Raw genomic sequence first — 6,000 nt, 5'->3', positions numbered from 1 at the left:
AACTGAAAAAGCTTCTTGGATGAGAAGTGAAAAGTTCCCAAGGGAAAAATCCCCCAAGAAAGTCCAGTTATCTTTTAAAAAGCACCTAAGGGACGGTCAGCTGGATTATTCTTTTATGTTCACTTTTATGTTCAGCTCTGCATATTTTCTTAACTTCTTTAACACAATTTATAATTAAACTGTGGAATTTGCTACCAGTAGTTGTGGTAATTTAGTTAGTGTTCAAAGGAAATTAGCCTTGCTCATGGAAAATCATGAGGATCTTAGTGGCTATTAATACTGATAATAGTTTATTACTTCTGAACTTCTGAACTCCTGCTTATACCCAGCATTGTTTATACACAGATCTGCTACTTGAGGGTGACATGCCATAGTTTATCTTTCAGAGGTGACAAGTCTCTTTGATGTACAATCCCAATGGTTTACGTTAGAAGGCTTTATGATCATTGTGTGTACTGCTGACTGGTAACTTAACAACCATTCAGAGTTACGACAGACATCCCCAGAGTTACTTTCTTTTCAACCCTTTTTCAAAGTTATGATGGTCATTCCTGCCCTCCCCCCCTGTGGTCACGTGATCACATTTTGGGCACTTGCAACTGGGTCACCTTTATGGCCATTAGTACGTCCCACAGTCAAGTGACTTGATTTACAATGTTTTTTGTTGCTCCAGCATTTATTCCCATAATCCAGTAAAAAAACACCCATTGGGGAAAATTGATTTACTTAATTGCCTTGGCACTTGCTTAACAACCACTGTGAAAATATCAAAAAAAAAAAAATCAGTCATGTGATGCCTTGACCTACAACTGCAATGACTTACAACCCATAATTTCAGGCTCAATTGCAATAATAAGTTGAGGATACCTTTAATCCAAGACCCTTGTGAAGCTCTTACTGATAATCTTACAGTTAGGATGGCAATTGGCGCCTATTTTTATTAAGAATTTTAAACAAGGAGATAGAAACTAATAGAAATCAATATAAAGTAAGGGAGAAAAAAGAAAAACAGAGAAAGGAAAGAGAAAGCAAAAAGTGCACATAAAGAAAAAATTGGGGGAAAATAGAAAAGAAAGACAAAAGCTATAAAGAAATTATGATGGCAATTGGGACTGGATTGCCCAAAATAAAGCACAGTGTCGGGTGACCACATTGCATGGCAATGGCAGTCCTGGTTGCCATTAAAACCTAAGGACGGCACAGCGGGTCCTTAAGTTGGAAGAGATGGGAATCCCAGAAAGGTATACGGGAGATGCACAGGTACCCTGGGCAAACTATAAGGAGTGTGAACCAGTTGATGAGGGACATGGTTGAGTGTTGAGTAGCATAGGCTGGCTAGTAAAGGCCATGCATGGGTGCTGGGGACCATGAGTGGGCCATTGAGGGCTACAGGCACATGCTGGGGAATGGGGCTGGGCTGGGCTGCAAGTGTGTTTGCTGCAAGTGTGTAAGCACTACAAAGCATGTGCACGTAGGGTGTACTGCATGTGGGTGCACACTATGGAGCATTGGTAAGCAGGGAGTGCTACAACGTGTGAGATCCCTGGAAATTCCTCAAGGGAAAAAGCGGCAGGAGCAAACTTGTGTTGACTTTGTTTTGGGGAAGCAGGTAAGGTCACAAATGGCGATCACATGACCACAGCTTATTGTGATGTTGTAATCACAAGCCGAGCAACCAAGGACCTGGATAGTGATCTCATAACCACTGGGATACTGCGATGGCTGCAACTTCATTGACAAGTTATAAGTTTCCTTTGTTCAGCACCATCATAATTTTGAACGGTCACTGAATGAGTGGTCATAAGCCAAGGACTGTGACTCAATTTGTGACTACTAAAAGAATAAGGAAGTGGTGGGGCAAATGAATAAGTTACCTAGCATTACTGCTCAGTGCTAAAACCCAGATTTCACAGTCATTGCATCATTTCCTCAACTGTGTTCTCCACTCTTATCCTCTATCATTCCAAACAAATCCTCTTTTGGCATATTTTTTCAGCTGGGCATCTTTTGCACTGAAGTGAAGTAATATTTGAGAAAGTTATGCCCAAGGGCCCGCTTTGTTTTGAAGATATGTCAGACAACTAAGAGATAGAGGCATCTCTTCCATTTATTCAGAAGACTCCCTTACCCAAGTTTGGCCTCCAGGCAAGCTTATAGGCTGCTGTGTCTCTTTCTCTGGTTAGCCTTGTTTGGTTGCCCCCCACCCCAATTGAAATATATGGCAGCCTCTCGCTTGCCTCCCATTTCTTCATGTCTCTGGAGAGAGAAGCAAAGAAGAGGGTAGATCGCTAATGGAATAGTCCTTCAGTTTACTTGCACTCTGAATGGGAGGTGGGAGCCAGCCCTGTCCTCTAAATCCATTGGTAGGTGTACCCATCACTTTTGCTAATTCAGTGTTCCCCACTGGAAGAACGGAAGCTCATTCCTTTTTGGGTGGTGTTTATGAGCAGGGTGGAATTCTAGGAATCACAGCCTCAGTCCAGCTGCAGTTTCCAGGTTTGAGAACCCTTAAGGCCGGGGAATCAATGGAAAGGACCAGCTCTCATCTCTTGTCCACCCCTTCTTTCAAAGTTAGGGTGGGGGAAGCTTGAACATTTTTTTTTGTTATGACTGCCCAACCCTCCACCATCCAAAGCAAGCCTCTCCATCACCAAGGTGAGATTAGTTAATTATTCAGATTAGATGGTGCAGATCTTATTTTCCAGTAAAGCAAAGGTGTGGCTAATACTACGCATTTCAATTAGTTAAATAACAAAATCTGCTATCTTGACTGATTGTCCCCTTTTCATAGTCCTTCCACAACTCTCCATCCCCACCCTATGCAGCTATTTTTCTTTGTGTGTGTGTGTGTGTGTGTGTGTGTGTGTGTGTGTGTGACTCAGCCTGTTTCTAAAGTTCACTAAAGAACAAAGGCCCTTGTTATGCACCTATTTGCATAACCAACTTAGTCTAGTGGATTTTAACCTTTTTTAAAAGTATGATCTGCAACCATTATCAAGTAACTAAATGACATAAATCCATGATGCACAGGAAAAATGACGTTCAAAATACAAAAAAAGGAATTACTAAAAAGTAAGTAAAGAATCAGGCATTATACACATATAAATTTACCATATATCTAAACATTCACTGCTTTTGAGACAAACTATACAAACTATCAAAACTGGACAGAATTGTTGTTCCTGCCTTTGCTGTTTCATTATTTTAACTTTGTTTTTATGTAAAAATTGGAGATCTGATTAATAAACATATCAATTGTTACATTCCAGTTTGGGATAGTTTTATTTTAAATGCTAAAACTAAATAGATAATACATTCTTTAATTTATAAATAAATTATAAAACTATAAATAAATCCTTTTTTATCCCTCCCTAATTCCTCTATTTCCTGGACTTTTAAATAAATCCTTCTTTAGTAGTGGTATTTATTATTGTTGTTGTCTTATTTATATTATTTGCTTGATCTAATCTTGTTTTGTTGCCTCGTTGTACTGCATAATAATGTAGGATTAAAGTGCCAATTGTAAGAAAATTATGTAATCCCATCCAATTTGAAGCCAAGAATCACTGGAGAATGATCTATGTATTGGTACAATGTTAATTTATTGCAAAAAATGTAAAAGTTTTAAATATCCTTATTTAGTCTATCCTAGATGGGATTTTTATGTCTACCTGAATAAAAAATATGTCCGTTTGTTGCAGGATTCAACATTGCCCTCAATCTATACATCGATAACTATGCATTAAATTTTGAAATCTTTTAAACATTGTGGGCTGAGATTTTAATGTATCAGCCCCCTACCATTATAAAATTGTGGGGTTTTTTTCTATTTGTATTTTTTAAGTAAGCAACCTGACCCTGAATAGGAGCATATATGGGTGCTAGAACTATAGTTTTGGGATGAAATTTCCCATTTATAATTATACATCTACCTATTCAATCGTTTAGAATCTTTTGAAACTTAAAATCTATACTAGTTTTGAAAAAAAATGGCTACTTTCCTTGCTTATTAGATCCTTGTAAGAAAATTGCTTGTCAAAATAACTATCATTAAAAGTCCATAAGAGGTTTCCAGTCACCAATAAATGTGGACCGTGTATTTTCTCTAATCAAAGAAGTTAATCTCAGTAAAATCGTCAGTTTCACCAATCATTCCTCCCTAGTAAGTAGTGTCAGATCTTTCGATTGCTGTACTTATAATAACCTTGCTGTGGTAATTATACAATGAAATAATATTTCATTGCTTTTTTCTAACTGTTTACCCATTAGTCCTAAAATAAAAAGGTTGAATGTTAATCTTTAAAATCCTCTGTATTAAACTGTTTGAATCCAATATTTTTTTTTAGCTTTTTGACACAGCCATCAAGCATGATAAAATGTCTCTTCATGTTGTCCACATTTTCAATCAATGTTTGAGGTGCCTTTATACATTCTAGAATCTAGACAATTTCTCTGGCTTTATATTCCCTTATGCGTTGAACAACCTATATAACATTAGTGATTTTTTTTTCCTGCAGGAAGGAATGACCTACTGAGATTCCTTCTCACTCTCCCAGTCAGTAAGCTACCAATATTAATTTCTATAGTTCCTTAGCTATAGTTTAACCTACATTATTATTGGTTCTCTCCCCCCCCCCCCCGTTAACCCAACTCCCTCCCTTCCTCTAAATCTAAAGACTCAAAAAGAGTTAATGATCTCAATATAATTTCCTTTGCTCAGAAACCCTTTCCACAAATTGAAGGACAAATTAAATTCCTTCCTTCACCCTTTCTTTAAGCGTGAACACACTGAAGCTGAAGTAAGTTTTCATCCTTTTGACATGACAACAATTCTCTTGAAAGGAAATCCTTGTAAAAGAATCTCCTCCTGTATAGGTTTTTCTGCCAGTGGCTTAAATTCATTTTTTTTTTCACTGCAGGACAGCCATGCAAAATCTGGGGAAGACTCTCTCTCACCGCCCATTTAATCTTCTCCAGCTCACACGATTGTCTTATAATTTTGTTGAATCAACAAATAGGGCCAAAATATATCTATAGCTTTCAGCATATTCCTAGGAGAGTTAACCTGTGATCCCATTCAATGTCTTTATTGCAGTCAAATCAGCGCTCAGGTCCTTAATCTTAGAAATAAGGCAAGAAATCCAACTGATTATGTCAGTTTCCTCTAATGCGACGTTAATCCTTAAATGGTTTCTCCTGTTGCATCCCATACACAGGATCTGCCAACCCAGCCTCAATTTTTAGAGATATTTGCTTATCTCTAGAATATGATCTGTAGCCTATATATGATTACATATAATCTATAGAGAATTACCATAAGCTTTGCTGGCTAACTGAGCTGTGCCTGTTTGATGGGACCTTTTCTTAAGACGGTTTATTCATTTGCTCAGCCTGCCAAAGCCTTTTGCTTATTCCTCCCCACCCCCAGCATGTTTAATCCCATTCCGGCTTCAGTTCTTTTTTTCCCAAGTTGTTTTATTAGTCGCCGAATTAAGTCCATCTCAGGTGTGCATCTATGCCTATGGCATCTCAGGTGTGCCTATGGGCAGCGCTTTTTTTATTTATTTCTCACACACACACACACACCTCCATTGCATCTTCTTCCTTACTGGGGAGTGGCGCCTTTCACACCTTCTCCTACCCTTCCAAATAAACTTGGATCCTCTTTCCCTTAAATTTATTTATTTAGGGACGATTTTAAGTATAATTTTAATTGGAACACAGCTTCGAATATTTGGTTTTTAATTTGGTTTTAGAGGGGTTTTTATTTTTATTGATATGTGTATCTGTTTTAATATGCTGTGCACCGCCCTGAGTCCTGCGGGAGAAGGGCGGTATAGAAATTAAATTAATAATAAAATTAATAATAATAATACTTTCGCGTTCTAATGAAGCGCCCAGCAAAGTAAACCGATTTTTATTTATTTATTTATTTATTTATTTATTACATTTATATCCCGCCCTTCTCCTTGCGGACTCAGGGCAGCTAACAATTGAATA

This window comes from Protobothrops mucrosquamatus, unplaced genomic scaffold (genome assembly GCF_001527695.2).
Source record: "Protobothrops mucrosquamatus isolate PMUCROS unplaced genomic scaffold, P.Mucros_1.0 scaffold23, whole genome shotgun sequence".
Lineage (NCBI taxonomy): Eukaryota > Metazoa > Chordata > Lepidosauria > Squamata > Viperidae > Protobothrops > Protobothrops mucrosquamatus.
Note: the sequence above shows the minus strand (reverse complement) of the source record.